Source organism: Pinus tabuliformis, chromosome 6, assembly GCF_031772625.1.
Source record: "Pinus tabuliformis cultivar Carrire ecotype Pingquan chromosome 6, CPIR1, whole genome shotgun sequence".
Lineage (NCBI taxonomy): Eukaryota > Viridiplantae > Streptophyta > Pinopsida > Pinales > Pinaceae > Pinus > Pinus tabuliformis.
This window is the reverse complement of record NC_142292.1, coordinates 1,714,014,064-1,714,037,604: the sequence shown is the minus strand read 5'-3', so window position 1 is coordinate 1,714,037,604 and position 23,541 is coordinate 1,714,014,064. Positions and strand designations below refer to the sequence as shown.

Genomic DNA, 23,541 nt, shown 5'->3' with positions numbered 1-23,541 from the left:
GCGTTCAAAGTGGGACCAGCGTTGTAGGTCAGGTTTTATCGTGATTTCGCTATTTGTTTGCTTCTGGGTTTAATGTGAAGGCCGCCTATAAAACGCTTCCGATGTATATGTGGGACATAACCCAAAGGGCCACGAATGAATATATGTAAAGATGCAACTTTGTTTAGTTGTCATCAAAGATTACTAAAGTTGACACCATCCAACATTGAAGAAAATTGAGCTATTAGGAACAATGTCAAAGTGCATTTGTTCAACATTAGAGGGAAAGCTGCAACCATGAGCACTATTTCAATGCAAACCTAAACTGAAAATGGAAGGAGTATACCAAGTTCTTACTCCTTGAGAATATGTCTAAATATTTCAACAAATAAGAAATCACAATAAAGATATACATAGTCTGCTCACCCATAAGAAAATTGCAAAACCTCAAAGCACATCCAAGAGATTTGTCCTCATGTCCCCAAGGGAGAGAAGTCCCCCAAATCCAACCATACCTTAGAAATGAGGGAGTTGCTCCTTAAAGAGAGTTTAGTCTTCCACCTCTTGCAATAAAAAAAAATAGAATATCCCCATTTACTTTGGAATATGGAAATGCACAACTTATCAATGTTAGAATATGTTGGAAATGCAAAGCTTGTCAATGTAGTTAACTAGGTTCCAATAAACTTTATGTATACAAAATAATCATTTAAATTATTGGATTAATTTATCTAAAAGAAAAGGATCATTAACTTTATGTTACCCAGGGTATGAAAAATGGAAAGTCAAGTTAAACCAACATTCATGACACAAAATGGGGCAACTTTATATAACACCCCTTCAATATAATGCTTAATTCAATGAATTTACTAATTATGCCCGGGTTTGGCCTATGTGAAAATATCTCTAATTCGTGGGTAAATGCAATCCAATTGACTTGTAGAATGAAGCAAATCTGCTATTGTGCCATTAATTCCAAGACACATGTGAATGGGTTGAGTAGGAGAGTGGCTCTTTCAACTGATTACATGAAGACTGGATCACAAACTCCATTTTGTGTGACATTGAATGGTTAAAGATGGATCATCCCACTTTAATGCGGGACTATACCATGCAAGTAGTTGGATAAATAATTAGGATTCTGTATAGAAACCCCCTTCATATGGTTAATGATAATCTCATTATTTCATATATAAATGAATATGGACCCATGAGGTGCATACCAATTGGTTTTTGTGGGGTTTAGTCTTCATTAAATCTCAAGTTCAAACCTCATGGGAAGGGTTGAGGATGGAATCCATCTCTAGAGATTAAAATATTACAAGGGGCGTCTAAGCTTGAGTGAGCTTTGCACAATCCTAGTGATATCATCTCATTGGTAGATATATTATTTTTCCATTCAACAATAGAATTGACTCCAACCTAGCTCAACCTATATATATATATATATATATATATATATATATATAGATAGATATGAACAACTCCCACAATAAAAACATTTTTCATAAATTCAAGTAATAAAACATTTTCCATTTTCAATCCATGGGCTATGATTAAAGGTAATTTTCAATGCATTATACCAACACCCCTTCAAACTCTAAATGTTGTATGCCCCTCACTCTTTTAATTTGTTAAATAAGATGTGAGTAGCTATGTGTTATATGACAAAGAATCTCCATAACAAATTTATTAGATTTAACAACCACATCCAATCCATCATACCATTCCTTTGATCAAGTATTTGGTGGCCCATGATAATAATATAAGAATGCATACATTGTATGTTAGAGTGGCTCCCCTCATAAATCGTGTGGGGGTGAAAAAGGCATAAATAAAAATGTGTAAAAAGGACCTCACATATACCAGGCGATAAGGCTCCCACATATGATAATATACTTTGCATGAATATGTGTGTTTTTTTACAAATGGGAAAAATAAAGCAAGTTAAATTTAAAAAGGGTTCAATGGGCTTACTATAAAGTAACCTTTTAATTTTTATGAATATATGTTATTTTATCAGGTAAAGAGTTTATAAAAAGAGAGTATACATTTTTTCTAATATTACAATTACAAAATGTTATAAAAAATAAATAAATCCAAACATAACCAAAATAATATTAATTATAAAATTTAGGAATGTTTTATAATTATTAACTAAAACATTAATAATAATCAATTTTCAAATTCTAAAGTTTTATCAATCAAGTCATGTTATAATGAAGAAGAATGACAACCCATCACATAAAATATTTCTCATCACATAGAACTAACCGCCTCCATCAACATCCCAACTTTTAGAAGGCTATGGTCATGATATCAATCTACAAAACTATGAAGCATGTGATCAAAGCCATATGCACAATCATCGTGTAATATGGTGGGTAATAGGGGCTCCAACTAGGGATGTGCTCTTGAGGATACCTACAAAGAAAAATGAGGAAGCAAAACCATATGGTGTGATGGATCAACATCCACAAACATGACATACAATATCCATAAAATTTATTACCTCAACGAAATGCTTATATGTTGAGCTTATTTCTTCTAGTCTATGTTCCCAAGAGCTTATTCTTCTATTCTATATGAGAAAATGCAAAGGGATAGGTGAATTCAATTTTCCAACGTAGCCATGTTAGCTCTTTGCTTACATCATATGTTCTTCTCTTATATGTGATTATTAACTAAAACAAAGATATGTAAATAATAATATGACTAGGAGGTGGAATAAATATTACAATTTACAAAGCATAAGGACCACCTGATGTAGATAAATAGAAACACTTAAATCATGCCAAAATTGACATATGAGTCCACAACCTTCTATCCAACATTGAATGGGGTTGCAATATGTCAAATATGACTCATCTTTACTCCAAGCAAACTCTTCATGTTGCATCCCTTCATTTCAAAGTGTTGATCCACATACACTAATGCAAAATTTCTTAGGCCTCCATGTACAACACTAGTTCCAATCACTTAAGAGGGATTCTTTAAAAATTACAAAATATGTCTTTATAGGCTTCCCACAAATGTGATAAAATATGAGAGATTTTCAGGTTTACCAATAAAAAATAAAAGAAATAAAAAAATTGAATCAATTTTACGACTCTCTTTCCTTTTACATACTAGAAGTTGCTACACCAAGATAAAACTTGATTGCCTTCTAACCCCATGCAGATGTCTGTGTCAAGAACATGTTTTCCGACAAGATCTTCAATGATAAAATGAGGTATAAATGCATGATGATATGGCTAGAAAAATACACAAGTCTCATGCAACTTACAACCATAAAATAATCCTCAATTTATAAACTTTGGCACATAATTTTATTACAATCTAAAGGATATAATGATTGAACACTCTCTACATTTTCTTTTTTAACAACCAGCGCCTTGATTTAGAATTTTTTTAAACTATACCTGAGAAAACATGGTTGGGAATTAACAATACAATTTTGTACAAATATCATTTCTGAATGTTGCTAATCCAAAGGTAAAATAAGCTTCATATCTTTGGGATTCCTTCTCATTACTACATGAATAAATAGATTAATTTGAAAGAAAATCACTCTCCAAGTTTATATTTTCACTAAAATCCTTTTTCAAGTCTTTAAGAAAAGTATAACTAAGTTCAAAATTTTGAAGAGGAACATTTCTTACCACATCCTTGTCTTCATGGCATGATGGCATGGAGGCTTAATGATCTTCTTCTTGCTCTTGATGCACTTGGTCTTCCATGGATTCTTGGGGCCCTTTATTTTCAATGAAATATAACTTCTTCAAAATCTACATTCTTCTTGCCTTATTTTTCATCTTCCTTTTTATATGTGGGGTTATAATATTTGTGAAAATCTTGGATCAAAACTGCAATAGATGATATTTCCTTTGGTTTATCACAAATTTTGATCCAAGTTCTTAAGTCTTCTTCTAGAGAGTACACAAAGAGTCTTTATGACATTTTCATATGTTAGATTAAGATTTGAGATAAATTTCAAAAATGAAGTTACATGAGAAATAGCCAACTTACAATCACCATCGTATTTTGATACACTATCATTCGAATTTGGAGGAAACTCATTAGGATACCTCATGATACCTGCTACATTAAAAGGTGGATACAAAACACGGAAGGACCATGATGCTATAAAAGTAAAACTTGATATTAAATCTAAAAATAACAATGTGATAACACCTCATAACAAAAACCAATAAAGTTTCCTAAGGCGAGTTATTCAAATGTCTACTTATTTTCCTCACCTCCAAAATCTACAATCCTTCATAAATGGAGTTTTCATACATCATCATCAAAATAATTTGAAGCATAGTTTTCAATTTTTTTTGGAAATGGACTTTATCTGTAGTAATGATATGGAAATGTAGCCACTTAATTTGTGATAATTAGAGCATAAAAGCCTGGAGCACCTAGATGATATATTTGGGTACCTAAGAGGTTAGCCGTTATCACCTCGCCAATTCTTTTATGTTGGTTTAGCCCTATATAGTTAATTGCCACAGACATATATTCTTAACAAACATAAAAGATGCAATGGCACACACATATATTTAACATGGAGATTACCCTAGACCCCAAAAAAAGAAAACTAGAAAGAAATTTTAGTTCCATTAATCCTATATTAGAATACAATTGTAATTATTTAACAGGAATTATAAAATCATGGACTAAACCATTGTGCACTACAAAACTGCTAAAAGCAAAAATTATATATTGTAAACCACGAAAAATGGATACAAAAGACCACCCATTTTTAAATTTTTTTTGCTGGGAATCACATGTGGGCATAGTCATGCAAGGGTATAACACATACTCAACATCCTATGATGTTTAGTTTAAATCTCCTCTAACTCAAGGGAGACTTCCTTAGTTAGGATTGTTGCAAACTAAAGCTACGAAGAGTAAGATGATGTGAAGAGTAATTTCCATCAAAACATGTTTGAAAAAATGAAGAAAAATATGGATGTGAGGACTAGAAATTAGAACCTAATCCATTGAGTTAGTGGGATCATAACAAGGTTCAAATAAGATGCTATTCTAGAGTTGGTAAAAAGACACAATAGCTAAAGAGTACAAGGCTCAAAGTGCTCTTATTCTTGTTTTCCTATATTGCAAAAATATATTCAAAGAAAATAATGAAACATATACCATTGAATATAAAAGAGATTAATCCTATTAAGAACAATGTCAAAATGTGTTCATCCAAAATTAAAAGAAAAAATGCAAACATAAACCTTATTCTAATGATAACTTAAACTGAAAATGAAAAAAATATACCAAATTCTTTCTCTTTAAACATATATCTAAATATTTCTGCAAGTAAATAAATAGATGATATATAAAATTTCCTCACCCATAATAAAATTACAAAACCTCCTAAAAACAATATTTTTTTATTTTTTTATAAACGTATGAGAAATGTCTCCAAAATCCAACCATGCTTCAAAAGTGAGGGAACTGGGTTTAAGAGTCTTGTGCTTCACCTTTTACAATAAAAAAATATAATATCCCCTTTAACAAACGGAAAATGCACAACTTCTTAATGTGGTTGTGCTTAATTTAGTTAATTGCTAACAACAACCCTTGGCTCATGTGAAAACAACCCTTTAATTCGTGGAAAAAATGCTACTCGGCTGACCCGTATAATGAAGTAGACCCACCACAGTCCTATCGATTCCATGCGCCATGTGAATGGGTTGAGTAAAGCTTTCAATTGATTGCTTGAAAATTAAATCACATACTCCATCCTTTGTCCCATGAAATGGTCAAATATGGAATTCATTGAATGAGATATATGAGCGACTCGCTTATATGACGAGGCTGATTCATAATCATTTAACATTACTAAATTAAAAACCACGTCCATCCCATATTGCCATTTGTGACCAAGCCATGGCATAGATTAGATAGTTGGTGACTACACAATAATGTTATAATAACACATCCATTGTATGTGAGGGCGGATCCTTTTATAAATCGTGTGGTTGAAGGTTGCATAAACTTAAATAAAGGACCTCCCCACATGGTATAATATGATAATGTTCCATCATATACTAACATACTTTGCAGGAACATATCTGTTTTTTTTACACAAATTGAAAAGTAAAGCTTAGGCATAAAGAAAAAAAATGGGTTCCCCAACGGGGTCGTTGGGGATTGCGAGTATGTTTTTTATTTTTTAAATGGTTTATTAAGTTTATTTTTATTCAGCGTATGCGACGTAGAATAGATGATGATGAAGTGTATTGTTAAGACATTTTGTGATGTGAAGGTCATAGGTTCGAAATTCCGTGAGAAAAAATTGAGCGATACTAAGGGTTGGTGTGGCCCAAGTTGGGTGCGATCCTTGGGCGATTTTGACGGCTTAAATGTCCTTGGGTCGCGGTTTCTCAAACCAAAGGTTAAGCGTGCAATCATCTTAGGATTCACACAACTTAGCAAACAAAAAAAAGTTTTTTATTACTAGAAAAATAAAGCGGTATCTCCTTAATAGAATTAATTAAATCCATACTAAAATAGTTTAAAGGGAATTATGATAACATCTACTATGAAATCATGAATGATGTTTCAGAGCGAAAACGAACGATCGACACCTTTTGAGTTCCGCTACTAGGGTTTCATTATGTTAGCATGCTGCAACAAATGGTAGAGGTAGGGGGGGCTCTGAACCCCCCTCCTTTCGGGATATGGTAGATGGTAAGAACAAGGCGCCAAAAACCTCTTTTTCACGAAGCTCACAAATTATAATGCATTTCACTCTTCAAGATCAACTCAATCAATGAGAGAGATGAGACAAGTAAACAAAAAAGAAGTAGAAGGCAAGTATGCAAAGGAAACCATCTAGAAAAAAGCTTCAACCTCAAGGGAAGATAAGGAACCAGAGGCATAAAACACACATTCAGACCAACCCCAAAGAGAAAAAAGAGAAAACCAAAAACAACTGCAATCTGAAGGCAAAAAAATTATGGTTCTAGAAATCCAAGACTCAATGTAGCAAAATACAGAGACTACATGCAGGAGCATGCAGTTATATGCAAGTTCATGGGCATTTAGCCCACTAAAAAAGCCTTGAACTAGTGGATTCAAACAAAATGGAAGCCAAAAGGAGAGCTCAGGCTGCAATTGGGATCAAAGGGATCCTTCACAATCATTTTCAACCTCCTAGAAGACAAAGACATTTTTTTTGAAGGAGGTCCTTATTTTTCAACTCGATTGGGCTCTACATGAGATTTTGGAAGGAAAATTTCCCCCCAAAAAAAGAAGATTTCAAAAGAGTCCCAGTGTGGGTTAGGCCATACTCTTTGCCCACAGATTATTGGGCACCCTCAATACTTAAAGGCATAGGAGATGAACTAGGAGAATACATAAAAATGTCACAAGGCACTAAAAATGGCCACTATGTTTCCTATGCAAGAATATGTGTATACATAGATGTCTCAGGAGTCCTACCTGAGGCAATAAAGCTAGTATTCAGAGATGAAGTCTGGCTTCAAAGCATCGACTATGAGAATATACCATTCAGATGTAGGAAATGCCACGAAAACAAACTTATATTCCGAGACTGTCCCCAAAATAAGGCTCCACAAAGCAACGAGCAAGCTCAAAGGAAAAAAGATGAGCAGGGTTTCATAAAAGTTGGACCAAGAAACAAGCATAACAAGAAGGCATAGGCAAAACAAGATCAATACCAAGTAATCAATACAAACAAATATGAAGCACTACAAAAGGTACAAGAAGACCCTCTCTCAAACAAAAAGAATGAAGAAGAAACTATTGGAAGTATCCAAAACTTAGAAAATTAGCAACAAGTGCAGAAGTACTCAAAGTATATTCAAATAGAGGAGGACTACTTACCAGAAGACATTGACATGGAACCAACAACGATGGAAACCACCCCGGAAGATAATGCGATAGAGGAAGCCCTAGAAGGAGTCGACCTCATATCCATAGCAAAAGAATGGCAAAAAATTGGTTTGGCAGCAATAGCAGAAGAGAAAATACAGATAATAGAAGGAGCATACCTCCTATAAGAATAACTAAAACAAAGTACACTTCAAAAACCTCCAGAAAATCAAGCAAACAAACAAAGGGATATTGGCGAATATGAAAACAAAGAGATACAACCCAAAAGGACCCAACAGAAAAAGAGGAAGAAAAACTACGAGACAACTCCTTTAGGAATTGGGCGCAAGACTCCTCAATGAAGGAAAGGTAAAAGCTCTTACCCTTTTCCTCATCATTATCAATGAATTGTATTTCATGGAACATAAGAGGCATCAATGGTCCAAGGAAAAAAAATATTCTTAAAAAATAGACTCATCACAAACAAACCTGATATGGTACTCATTCAAGAAACTAAACTCGAAATGGAGAACCTCAACATCCTTCAAAAGAACTGCTTCAAAAACTACAACTACATAGCAAACTCATCAATAGGTTTTGTTGGAGGACTCATGACTCTTTGGAAAATCTCACTGTATGAGCTATCTTCCTCTGTAGCAACAAGGCACTCCATTACTACTGTCCTAAAAATCATTGGAACCAATGAAAGTATATGTGTCACGAACATCTACGCTCCTCATAGGGCAATGGAAAGAATCCAAATGCTTCAAACTGTTAGCAAACTCCTAGAAGCCATTCCTCAACCTTTCAAAATTATAGCAGGATATTTCAACATGGTTTTAAACCTTGGGGAAAAAAGGAGGGATCCGTAAACTAGAAAAAGACTCAGAAACCTTCTAATCAACAATAGATGGGCTAAGTCTGATAGATATCCCCACAAATAATGGTATCTTCACCTGGAACAATAGAAGAGGGGGAGACAGACAAATAACATCTAGACTCGATCACTTCCTTCTCTTTGAAGCTATTTACATGACCTCCTAGGAAACAGAGGCTCGCATCCTCCCCCAAACAAGCTTAGACCATTGGCCAATCTCCTTGAAAGTTCAAATCTCCACAGGACCGAAAAACAGGCCTTTCATATTCGAATCATTCTGGCTTGAGCACCTAGAATTTATGGAAAACATGAAAGATTGGTGGAGAATCCCAATGCCACAATCAGGAAACAAAATGTATCAATTCCAACAAATATTGAAACTCATAAAAATCAAAATCAAAATCTGGAACAAAGAGATCTTCGACAACATTTTTACAGACAAAAAAGATCTGGAACAAAGAATGGAAACTCTCCAACAAAAAATCATCAGTAGTGGAATCAATGATCAAATGAAGAAAGAAGAACTAAGCCGCCAAAAGAATTGGGAAGAAAGGGTCTTTCAGGAGGAAAAATTAATTCATACACTGCCCCATTTACATTTATGAATAAAAGTATCACTTTAAAATTACATGGCCTTTTAACACTAATTTTGAACTTAGTAGACCAAGAGCTATAAAGACAAAAGAATTGATGCTTTAACGTAGAACTCTAGGAATGTGCAGGAAATTTGAAGCAATTGCACTTCACTTCATGAAAAGTTATTTCCCTATTTCATTTTTTATTGACATTTGATACATTTAGATAAATTTCTTTCTGTTAGAGATAAAACAATGAAGCAGAGTTTGTTTATCTTAGACTTGTAGAGACAAAATGGCTTGTCATCAAGATAGATGGAACTTGCCTTCTTCTCCGAGAAGATAAATTTCTCTAATTTTGATATAGGATACAAATGTAAAACAAAGCTAGTTTATTTTAGAGTTGTAGAGACAAAATGGCCTTCTAGCAGCATGGACAATGTTTGTCTTCTCCTTTGAGGAGATATATTTGTCTAATTGGAATAAAGGTGTCTCTACTAATATTACATTTAGGAAAATGTAATGTTATTATGCGGTTGTGTGCTCAGTTCTATTACATTATATTACATGAAACATGACAACTTATTTTTTTGCATTGGTAATAAACAAAATGTAAGCTATCCTCATATTTCTAGTTTTGAATATAGAGCGTGAATTTATTTTTGATGTGCTACAATATAAGAATCACCCTTTATCACTTACCACAAGTGGCGAAATGGAAATATAGATTTTGAGTTTAATGCACTCTGTATAGAACACATACTCTATAACATTAGCATCTCCAAGAATCTACATTGAAATTTAGTGATCCAGGGAGTGGATGGGAGCTAGCAACAAGGTTCATAAAGACTTTGTCGATGGAAGGATATATTAGTTTAACTCTCTTTTTTCAAAGAAAAGGGTGAGCTGAAAGGGGATTCCAGACCTGGGGAGACTTATTGCACAAAGAATTGAGTAGATAGTTGAATTGTAGAACATTCTAACCATGATCAGAGTGTGCAACATGTTAACAAACAAACCTTTATGAAACTCTACAAACACATGCCAGGTCCTAGTTCGTTAAAAATGAACTACAACATAAGAATATGAATTACCCTTTATCACTTGTCACAAGTAACAAAGTGAAAATATGAAAATATGGTAGATTTTAGCTTAATTCATTCTTTAAAAAAGGTACTCTATAACATTAGCTGGCAACAATATTCATATGGAATTTTTAACAAAGTGAAAATATGAAAATATGGTAGATTTTAGCTTAATTCATTCTTTAAAAAAGGTACTCTATAACATTAGCTGGCAACAATATTCATATGGAATTTTTTAAATGCTAGGGGGGAGATTGGTTTAACTCCCTTTTTGTGAGGAAATTGATTAGCAAAAAAATATTCCAAACATGGGGAGACTTGCTGCATATATAAGCTGGTGGATGGTTGAACTGAAGAGCTCTCTATAACGTTTAAAGTATGCAGGCCCTTAACAAGAAAATTTTTGTAGAACTCTACAAGGTCATTCCATATTCTAAATAGTTCAAAATGAGCTAAGATGCATAGGCTCCAGTTTAGAAGTATTAGAAATGGATTTTTGAGAAAAATCCTATGAATTAGAGGACTAAATAGCTAATCAATGAAGTCATTTCATGTTGATTGAATAAAAAATAAGCTATTCAAGATCATCAAACCAAGTGGACTGGGAGGTGTCAAGATATTTTGAAGTCTCAATTCATCGCTTATGCCTACTAGATGGTTGCTGTGTGATTTGTTACATAGACCATCAAACATTGTTTTAGGATTGCAAAGTTGTCAGGGCATCATGGGAATCAATTATGGTTCATTTTTGGTCGAACATTTTGATTGCAAAGAGGCCATTTTTGGAATTAACGCATGCTTATATATAGAGGAATATGAAACACCATAAGATTGACATGTATCCCTTCTATATTAGAAGATGTAGTGGAACATTTAATTGGCGCACTTTCTCTCCGTTTTTTTTCACAACTAGGTTGGTTGAGCTTAGGTCGGGCCCAACCCCAATGTTGAATGGAAAAATGATCTGCCCACCAGTAAGATGTCATTATTAGTGAGCATGCTTCCTCTTTTTATTTAGTGAAATAAAATTATTTGGAATAAAGTTTAATGGGTATTTTTGAAATAATGTAATATTTTTTAGATTGAGCCATAATGAGCATTTCTATAACGATTTAGATTTTTTAAGATTGAGCTATCATGAGCATTTTCTGTAATGATATTTTTTTTTTGAGATTGAAGCATTATGAGTATTTTATTTTTTGATGTAGATTTTTTGAGATTGGGCCAACACTCTTCACAAAAATTGGTTTTAAAACTCTGGAAGTTAGAGAATAATATTTTGACTTGGATTTATAAAACCTCGGAAAATATCAGATGGAAAATCTTGGACTGGGAAAAACTGAGTTGATGTGTAAATATTGTGACTGAAACTACTTGCTATCAAGTAGACTTGTTTAACACTTCCTACTATATAGGGAGGAGTAGTTTATAGATAATGACAACGTGGAATGTTCATCAGTGGCACATATGATGTATCAATGCAATAAATGATGCATTTTTGGAAAGGAAGACAAAAAGGCAGGTCTCTGGCTGCGCATATCCTCAACTGTCCATAAAACACTAGTATGTTTGCAATTTATTTTTCTATGCATCTATGAATGCTGGCATTACTGAAATATTGATTTTGTAGTTCGATATGGAGTATTTGTACATTATAGAGCTATGTATTCCTTAGGAATGGCTATGATGACATATTGGGGTTTCACTATATTGGGTATTTCCAGATGGGTAGCAAATGCCTCTAAATACACTATTATATTATGATAAAGATATATTATGATAAAGAAGTTTGGAATGTAATAATGATTATGTTAAGTAAGTGTTATTATCCCTGCTGCAAGACAGGGTATAACACATTCAAAAATTCATTGACCTATTAATTGAACTTTGACCAAAAATTGAATAACTATTTATAAAATTAACATTGCAAATGATTTTTTTATTTTTTATTTTTAATTTTTAATTTTTAACTTCATTTATTTGAATTTATTTTTTATTTTTAATTTTTAACTTCATTTATTTGAATTTTGATTGGTGGAGTGAGCTTCACTCTTATTATATAATGATAAGTTTACATCAGACGTTGTCCAAACTTTGCACTTGTAGCATCAGGCCAGTTCTCTTTTGTGTAGAAAATCCCACGGCGCGAACATGTGGCCTCCTCGGTTTTCTTAATGTTTGCTTTCTTCACCTTGCAAATGACACGCACTGCCTCACGTATGTTGAGGAAGATTCAGAGATTCGATTTAGTAATGAAAATAAGTAAAAATAGGCTAAGGTACCACAGACGACACATTTAGAGTAATAACCACTTAAAATTAGCTGACCCTCTCGCATCACCTCATCTTCATTTCTTTTGCATTACTCTTGGATGAGTTAGTCACGATGCAGATAAAAAAAAGGTCAACTGGTGTTGTGGTAGTCCCTGCCCATGTGTAATTTTGCAACATGAACCAATTTGCAAACTTATAATAGCTTGGTTAGCAATTACAATTTTGACTGAGAATAAAATTCTACCCGTTTTATATGTTCTGCAGGTAACTATCTCCCCACCCCACTAGGGCCTCGAATAAACTGTCCACATAACCCATGATAGATGTAATGAAACTACATCTAAGGTCTTGTGCAGAGGGTTTGATCACAACATTTAAAATCTGTCAGAAATAGAGCATTCGATAATCCGATAGAGCATCCGATCAAGGACTTGGAAAAATGAATTTCAAGCGACTTTTCTACATTGAACGTGATGGGAGAAAGCATAAGGGGGTACATGATGGGAGAAAGCATAAGCAATGGTTCTCTCATGTTTGATTGAACCCTGTTGTCTCATTTGCAGTTTTGCATGAACTTTTTCAAGGGTTCTTGTTGTCTCATTTGCAATTTTGCATGAACTTTTTCAAGGGTTCCTTGACTATCACACCATTCCTTGTGAAAGGAAGAATGCACTTCTCAAAACAAAACAAACTTAAAATCCATTACTGGTGCTCTCCCAAAAAGCTAAAATACTGAGCAGTGTTGACAAAAAAGCTAAAATACTGCGCAGTGTTGATTTGTATTGCGCAATGTTGATTTGTATTGATTTAAGAACATTTTCACCTTGTAATTGCATATAAAAATAAACAACCAAGAGACATTGGTTCATTTCATATAAAATTAAACAACCTTGAATGCAACCAGAATCAAATTACTACAATTGGCACTCTTTCCACATAATATTTAAATTTCAAAATATGTTACCATCAACTGCAAAGATACTGTTGAATCTTTGTACTATAATATATTATATGTACATTCCAGATGAAATCAACACCAATATTTCATTGCTATCATATACACAAGCAATTTATAAATAGCACATAATTGGCATATCAAGACTACTTCCAAAATGAAATAGTTGTATATTTATTTGGCGAATAACACGAGTGTTGTTGAAATAACGTGGATTAAAGTAAATTCTAAATGCCTAACACCCGACCCAGTAGGATAAACGGGACAGACTATATGTTACAATAAAATTGGTGCATTTTCAACATCTCTAACTACATATTTGACTAAATCAGCTATGTAAATACCCAAAGATAAATTGACACTTGCCAAACCCAAGCTTAGTTATGAAATAGCTTAAACTTAAGCTCTATCGGTGAGAGGCATATGCATGTAACTTTAACCTTCTTTCAGAGCTGACTGACCGTCATTCGAAGCCGGTTACTTGAATTTCGAGAAGAATGAAGTCAACTACAGTTAGTGCAGATTCTATGGCTAGGCTTCCAAGCAAAAGAAAGTGTCTTGCAAAGTCAAGAAATGCATGATATATGGCTACGTGGAAATGGAAAACGAATCTTGGAAACAGCCACAAGAATCTTGAATTTATATAAAATTAATATATCAAAAAAAAACTACTTAGGTTTAGTAACTAGAGTATACAAAGAACACAATAGCAAGCACAACTGCAATAACAGTTAACAGCGCTGCTACTGCAATACCATAGTTGCATTGAAGCTTCTAGATTGTGGATCAAAGTTGAAATCTGAATAGAGTCCCAAATCCCTGAAAAATGAATACAGTCCCAAATCCCTGCAATACCATAGTTGCATTGAAGCTTCTAGATTGTGGATCAAAGTTGAAATCTGAATACAGTCCCAAATCCCTGAAAGATGAATATAGTCCCAAATCCCTGAAAGATGAAACCAAGCACCACAAACCCCAAGAAGGCCTGCACACCAATGAAGATGTCCATGAAGCAGAACAGAATGTCAGTCCTGCACCAACCTCCAGCATGATCTATAAAATCTACAGTCCTATAAAATATGCTTCAAGGATTCTAAACGATGACAAAAGGGGCATAAACTATCTGACAACCTGCTTTTGGCAAGGCGAACTTTGGAGGGCATCACTTGAACTGCCAGTGAAACAAAGACCCGGACCTTGTAGCTCGACATCACTCACATGTAATAGTAGAATTAAAAACAAAGCACACCCATAAGAACATTGCACCACCTGTTAATAAAATGACTGAATATATTACCTTGGGTTGCAGCTTCTTCCATTATTCCGTTCGATTTAGGTCCTACCGTTAAAAAAAGAGTTATAGGGCTTGACAGAGGAAGCAAATGTTATAGATTGTACAAAATAGTTTCTTGAAAGGTGCAAGTGAGTTTATCATATGTCCTATATATAGAAAAAAATTACAAAATGGCATCTATTATAATTTATCATATCAAGAAGGCTCGGGACCTCCTAGGTTCTACTTGTCATACCTGGAACCACTATCAATCATATCAAGAAGGCTCAGGACCTTCCATCATAGCCAACAACAACAAATAAGGTACAGATAAAAAAACTAAAAAGAAATGTGTTCCTGGGATTTAACTCAAGTATTTCTTCATTTTACACCTTCCATCATATTTAGAATGTGGTCCTTGAATCCGATAAATATGGATTTGCATAGCGTGCCTTGATTAACCTAATCCATGCATAGCGCCTCCAAAGCGGCAAAGGTCTTTGAAAGACTGCAGTCGTACCATCTATATCTAAATCGAAAATATCTGCTAAAACTAGTTCTGAAGAAGCGGAAACGGAAATTGAAGAAACAAGATTCGTCTGAATCAACTGCCGCACTCTTACAACTGCTTGGGGGATTTCATGTCGTCATAGAATGTTTAGCCTTGCAAGGAACCGAGTTCCTTAAAGCGATTGAGATGTCCCATTGTAGGCCGACTTCTGCATATGAACGATGGTGAGATATGCCATCCAAAAAGAATGAGCTTTGCATTTGACTTATTACCTGAAAATAACCAAGTTTCTCACTGAATACTTCATTCACTGTCCTGAAGACGATAGAACAATTTTGCTTCAACCTGCTGCAAGCTCCTCTATGTGCGATCTATCTGCGATAAGTGTATATTTCATGCGTTATTGTTCCAAGTCATGGGATATATCATTATGAACTGGGAAGCTGCCAAATGAATATCACAATCTTTGTCGCACCTCTATGGCTCAGGTTTTGGGGTTTCAGACTTTCAGTCCTATCTTGATTATTGAAGTAAGTATATGTGTTGATGAAGGAGATAGGGTTATTATTGAATTGTATGCCCTTATTTTGGCTAGAAGCATATGTGTCGATGAATTAGACAAATAAGGACATGTGATGTCATATAAGTGTCACAAGTGGCATCAATCGCGAGACATGTGTACTCATTAAAAAAGCGGTGCCCCCAAAGCGGTGCGTCTGCAAAATGAAAGGGCATGCAAACTTATGGAAATTATAACTTGTAAGATATTAATATGTATTGATACACGAAAGTCCAACGACTTTAGATATATTTTAAAACTCAAACAAGACTTTGGATATCAAGCAAGCGGATTTTGGATATCTTTAAAACTCAAGCGCTTGGATAATATCTTTAAAACTCAATCAAGACTTTGGATATCAAGCTAACTAGTTAACTTTCCATTTTTAAAAACTTTGGATATCTTACTTTTACCCGAATATGAAAGTCTCTAAATGAATTTTGAATATTTTTAAAACTCAATCAAGACTTTGGATATCAAGCTAACTAGTGAACTTTCCATATCTGAAAACTTTGGATATCTTACTTTTACCCGAACATGAATGTCTCAAAAGCTGCGAAGCCCGCAATAAAGCTCTCAACTTTGTTGTCCAATTAAAAATTACATAATAAACTTTATATTATTTTCTAATATTATATTTATTATATTATTTTCTAATATTAAAACTTTAGTTAAAATTGTGATGTACGTAAATATTTTTGGTCAAACAAAAAATTAATACCTCGTCAACGCTCTATCGATTGCTAAGAATCCCACGCAGTAACTAATAACCTAAAATTATAGTCCTTCAAATGTAATTTTATTCAATTTACCATTTAAAAAGTACATGATAACCTTTGAAGATCTGATTTGAAAAGTTTCGTTTGTCGAAGCTCGAGGAGCACAAGCCTAGCCAAGTCAAAGGTGCACGTGAGATCTCATTTTATTCAATTTACAATTTAAAAAGTACATGATAACATTTGAACATCCGATTTGATTTTTTTCCCCTTTTTAAATGAGTAATTCAAAACAAAATTATAATGTGGTGTCATTATTAAAGGGTTTTTATTTAAGTTTATTTATTTTTTTAAATAAAAACTTAATTTTGTTACAAAATAAAATGGGATTTAAAAAAAAAAAAAAAGTATTGTTTGATTTAAAAAAGGAAGGGGTGTTGTTTTTAAAGAGAATTTTTTAGTCTCAGAAAGAAGATTGTAAAAAAGGTGCACATATTCACGTTTGAAGAAATGACTTTCTCCAACTCGTTGTCACAGACCCCGATTCTGTTTGAAAAAAATTACGAGTTTTGATCATTAAGAATGAAGTCATTTCTGCAAGCCTAAGAGTGTTGGGATACACTTCAAAACGCCTATGTAGAGCCGACCCAAGAAGCATGGGCGGCCATGACCAATAATCAGAGGAATGAAACTATTGAACTCAGAAAGAAAGAGCATAGAGCCAAATGTTGGATACAAAACTCAGTCGATGAATCTATCTTTGACAAGATAACTGGTGCATCCACAACAAAAGAAGCTTGGGAAATCTTGAAAGTTGCGTATCAAGGTAATGATACAGTGAAGACCGTTAAATTGCAAACATTGAGAGCTCAGTTTGAAACCCTGAAGATGACTGACACAAAGAATGTGGACCAGTTCATGACTAGAGTCATGGGAATAGTCAATCAGATCAAACTCATTGGTGAAACCATTACAAATCAAAAGATTGTTGAAAAAGTCCTTCGAAGCCTGCCCAAGAAAACTTGTGTGCATAGGCCCATTGTAATCGTTGACGTGGAAGACAATGAAATATTAGAGTGCCTTGCACTCATCTTTTTTTGGGATATGTTCATTTACTCTCTTTTAATTAATTTAATTTAAAGTGATGTGTAAGGTGAAACATTAGGTATAGAATAATATTGTTTTTAAATAAAATAAAAAATAAATATTTGATATTTGATTGATGGATAGAGTAGTTAAAGGTAAAGATTCTCCATAACGAATCCTAATTCACAATTTGCGGATCCCAATACTTATTGCTACATAATTTGCACAATTCTGCTATTATAAATTTATGTTAGGTTACTTTATATAGTTTTTATTATAAACTAAATTAGTAAAAATAATTTATATACCAAATTATCATGATATAGAAAAAATGATGCATACATAGCACTTTCGTAAATATTGTGGTCAAATTTCTTATTTCTTAGGTGATGTTTCATTTTAATTAACTAATTTATATTTGCAAAATGGAATTAAAATATTTATTAAATATTTTACAATGTTTTAATGGTCGTGATTTATTTTTAATTAATTCTTGAAACTCAAAAATAGTGTTTTACATTTTATAAAACTACAAGATTCTCAAATATAACACAGAAAATTTTAAATAAAACTGAAATTTTGAGATTACTATGTTTCAATTGTGTAGTCCCAATTTATATTTTAAATAAAATTTATATTGATCATCAAAAATAAATAAACTTATAACTTATATTCAATCTTAAAAACATATATTCAATGTTAAACAATTATACTAGAGTTGTGTATGGAAAATAAAGTTGTATTGATACCTTACATTTTTGGAAATGTAATAGAATTGAGTTAATCATGATTTTAATTTGAGAGTTCCAAGTGTACCAAACACAAATACACAAATAGTAGACATATAGAAGCTAATGCGATAGGAAATTTAGAAGTTCAATAATAAATATGCAGAGAAATAAAACTATGCTCTTGATAAACTATTAATAAAATCTTTATTTCGTTATAGTTTTTACTTTAATTAACTATATTCAAATTAAGAAGCAATTGAAATATGGCAGTTGGTTCATACATTTCAAAATTCAATAATTAAACTAAGTGGTGGGGAATGCTAACTATACAACCTTGTTTTTTCTAAAAAGATTACAGTGATTTGTACATTACTACATGTTGACTTTTACAATTTGATTCATTGTTTATCTTATATATATTTATTATTTCATAAAAAGAGTAAAGAAAGGTTGGGCAATACATATGATACATATACTTAGGTTGTAATTTTATTGTTTGATATATTGTTTATGAGGGGTATTAATGCTATATATACTTTTTATATAGGGACTGTAGAAAGTTTGGGCAATAATATATTTAGGTGGTAATTAATTAATTATTAAACTTATAATTTTTTAATGATATTTTTGGTTCATAATTTAATTATAAAAATTGAATGATTAGCTTTGTTAGAAATATTAATTTTTATAATTAATTAAATTTATATATTTTTTTAAATGATTTTTTGGGTTTATAATTTAATAATAAAAATATTATGATTATGTTTTGCCATATTAACTATTAATTAATTATAATTTTTTAAGTGTATGGTTACATAATTTATTGTTGATGAGGATTTTTGGAAAACTACATAAATATCCAACTGTCCTCATCAACAACAATCTATTGACTCACTGTGGAAATATCCATACTAAAATACATACTTTATATTTTATGATTATTTTTTGTCATATTAAACTAATTAAATTTATATAGATTTTTTAATAATTATTTTATGTTTATAATGTAATTATAAAAAATTATAATTAATTTTTGGGATATTAAATTAATAAAAATATTAATTATTGATATGTTTTTAAGTTCATCATCATCATCATCATCATCATCATCATCATCATCATCATCATCATCATCATCATCATCATCATCATCATCATCATCATCATCATCATCATCATCATCATCATCATCATCATCATCATCATTTTTTTTTTATGATTATCACAAAGACCTATTAAGTTTTATCTTCATCATCACCATCATCATCATCATCATTTTTTTTTATGATTATCACAAAGACCTATTAAGTTTCATCTTTTTTAAAATTTATGATTAGTAACCCTAATCGGTTTCTAAGGGTTTTTTTTTTTAATGATTATGACACAGAAGTATTAAGTTTATGATAATTGTAAATTTGGTATATGATTACCTCCGGTCATAGGGAAATTAAAAAAAGGGCTTTTCTATGTCATATAGATATAAGTGGTAGGCTTTTATTTTATTTTTATCTTATTATCTTTTATGGTATATTTAACTATATAATGATGTATAGTATAAAAAAATTGATTATAAATTTAAAATTTAAAATTAATGATAGATATTATATTAATATAGATTTATTTTAAATTAGATTTGTGATGTATTAAAATTGAATTAAATATCAACTCCACGTTAAGTTTAAAGAAATTGCACATTCTTTTTATTGAGCAACATATCATTGAAACATTGAGAGTGCAATTTTTTTTTTGTATTTTTAATTGTTATATATATATATATATATATATAGATTTAATATTGAATTTTTTTTTTATTAATATAGTTTTTAAATGTCGTGTGTCAACTGCTCAAGGGAGGCTTCTCTAATTAGGATTGCTAGAAACTAATGCTATAAGCGTGAGGTGACGTGACTAGTAATTTCCAGCAAAACACGTTTATTGTAGAAAAAGTGAATGAGAGGAGTAGAAATTAGTGCCTAATCCATTAAGTGAGTGGAGTCATAAGAAGGTTTCAAATGGGAGGTTGTTATAAATATGGTAAAGAGGTACAATAATTGAGAAGTACAAGTCCAAAGTGCTCTTCTCTTTGATACCCTATATTGCAGAAATATATTCAAGGAAATTACTAAAGTCGACACCATCCAACATTGAGGAAAATTGTAGCTATCAGGAACAATGCCAAAGTGCATTTATTCAATATTAGTGGGAGAACTGCAATTATGAGCACTATTCAATGAAAACTTAAACTGAAAATGGAAGGAGTATACCAAGTTCTTACTCCTTGAGCATATGTCTAAATATTTCAACAAATAAGAAATCACAATAAAGATATACATAGTCTCCTCACCATAGGAAAATTGCAAAACCTCCAAGCACATCCAAGAGATTTGTCCCCAAGTCCCCAAGGGAGAGAAATCCCGCAAATCCAACCATACCTTAGAAATGGGGGAGTTTCTCTTTAAAGAGAGTTTAGTCTTTCACCTCTTACAATAAAAAAATTAGGATATCCCCATTTATTTTGGAATATGTTGGAAATGCACAACTTATCAATGTTAGGATATGTTGGAAATGCAAAGCTTGTCAATGTAGTTAACTAGGTTCCAATAACCTTTATGTATACAAAACAATCATTTAAATTATTGGATTAATTTATCTAAAAGAAAAGGACCGTTAACTCACAGTGTATGAAAAATGGAAAGTCAAGTTAAACAAACATTCATGACACAAAATGGGGTAACTTTATATAATACCCCTTCAATATAATGCTTAGTTCAATGAATTTACTAATTATGCTTGGGTTTGGCCTATGTGAAAATCTCTCGGGTAAATGCAATCCGATTGACTTGTAGAATCAAGCAAATCCGCTATTGTGCCATTAATTCCAAGTGACATGTGAATGGGTTGAGTAGGATAGTGGCTCTTTTAATTGATTACTTGAAGACTAGATCACATCCTCCATTTTGTGTGCCACTGAATGGTTAAATATGGATCATCCCACTTTAGAGTGGGACCATACTGTGCAAGCAGTTGGGTAAATATTAGGATTCTTTACTAAGTCTCAAGTTCCAACCTCATGGGAGGGGTTGAGGATGGAATCCATATCTCGGGATTAAAATATTACAAGGGGCGTCTAAGCTTGAGTGAGCTTTGCACAATCCTAGTGATATCATCTCATTGGTAGATATGTTATTTTTCCATTCAACATTAGAACTGACCGCAACCTAACTCAACATATATATATATATATATATATATATATCCTCTGGAAAAATTATAATTTTCATTAGAAAAGGAAAATTACATATTGTAGATGCGATACACATATGATGTATGTAAGGCTGAGTGCCTATCAAGTAAGAGAATATCAAAATAGCTCAGTGCACTCCATGCAGGGAGGCTCTGCCTTCAGTATTGTTCATGATAAAGGTAATAAAAAATCTCCTCACAGAGAGTAAGTATGTCTGTCATTTATATACATCTGATAATTTAGAAACATAATGCTATTAACATGTGAAAAAATAAAACAGGCTCCTGCTGAGCCAATTAATCTATCGTGTGGGTGAAAAAGGCATAAACAAAAATGTGTGAAAAGGACCCCACATATACTAGGCGATAAGCCCCCCACACACAATAATATACTTTTCATGAACATGTGTGTCTTTTACAAATGCGAAAAATAAAGTGAGTTAAATTTAAAAATGGTTCAATGGGCTTAAAATAAAGTAACTTTTCAATTTTTATGAATATATGTTTTTTTTTTCCTAGGAGAAAAATCGTTACTTTCTATTAATAATGAACAAAATGATACATGTGTAGATGCATAATTGCATTCAAATATTGTCCCTAAGGACCATTGTATGTGCTTAAAGCACTCATTATAGCCAAGCTACTCAGAAAAGAAACCTTAACTAGTTAAATTGGGGTTTTCCCTTTTACCTTTTCTCTTTTGAACTTTTTGCCAAACCCCAGAGTTTGGAGAGGCCATAACGATGGCTAACTCTTCACCTTCTGAATTTTTTGGCACTTCTTTATCTGATTCTAAGCTCTCTAAGATGTGTGTTCGCTTTATTCCACATGCTCCTTGACTTTCGCTCTTTTCTCCTTGACGATTATCAGGACTTTGGATTATTGTTTGGCCGGAAGAAAACACTGTATGTTCGGATGGTCCCTTCTGCGTCTATTCTCCCTTAGTGTGGGAACCTTGTTGATTTTGAGCCTCTGGTTCTTACTAACTCTTGACCATTTCTTCCTCTTCATCATTTGAAAGAGGCAGATCTAGAAATTTCCAACCCTTTGGATTTTGTGGTCTCTTCTTTGCCCTTTTTTTTGCATGTGGACATGTATTTTGCAAATGCCTTGTCTGTTGACAAATTCGGCATCTGAAAGCAGTGTTTTCAAAGTCTAAGATTTGTATCCACTTGAAATCTTGGTGGATCAAATGGATGTGATCTGGTAAACCTTTTCTCAAGTCTATCTCCACACATATACAGGCAAAAGTAAAAATACCTTTCTCCATTCTTTCCCGATCCATCTTTTGAAATATTCCCAATGAGTTTCCAATGCCTTCTAGGACTTGGTGATGCCAAAATGGGAGAGGGAGATTATGTAACCTTACCCATACCGACATCTTCGTAACTACCATTGTTGTGGCATTGAAACCAGGGAACCATGGAGTGATAAAAAGACCTGCTCTTCCCCAAAACCATGGTCCTTCATTTAGGACATAATCCATATCTTTCTAAGTGTCAAATTGAATCACAAAAAAACCTTTTGCACACAGATAAATATCACAATTTTTAGCCCAATTGAGATAAATCCATTGGTGGAGATCCTCTGACTTGGGCCAGAATCCATTAAAATGACATATAATAGCTCTATATTGAAGACTAGTGAAAAGACATATTAGGCCCCTATAATATTAGTGATCCCCCCATTACTATTGTTGTTGTATCCCTTATTGTTATTATTGTGCCCCTATCGTCCCCATTTTGTTATTATTGTGCCCCATAGAATCCCTCTATTGTTATTTTTGTGCCTTTATATTATTATTGTTAGGCCGGCTTGGTT

The 23,541-nt window shown here is 32.8% G+C and overlaps 1 long non-coding RNA gene across 2 annotated transcripts; it reads right to left on the bottom strand.

The window, feature by feature from the left end:
• Positions 1-14,362: 14,362 nt before the first annotated feature.
• On the bottom strand, positions 14,363-15,945 carry LOC149265619 (uncharacterized). 2 transcript variants are annotated; one of them, XR_016251828.1, is made up of 3 exons: positions 15,658-15,945; positions 14,733-15,593; positions 14,363-14,586 (listed from the first exon to the last, which is right to left on the bottom strand). It is a non-coding gene; the product is annotated as an uncharacterized LOC149265619 (long non-coding RNA). The 2 variants fall into 2 exon arrangements; XR_016251826.1 differs by having other exon boundaries at positions 14,733-15,945.
• Positions 15,946-23,541: the final 7,596 nt, after the last annotated feature.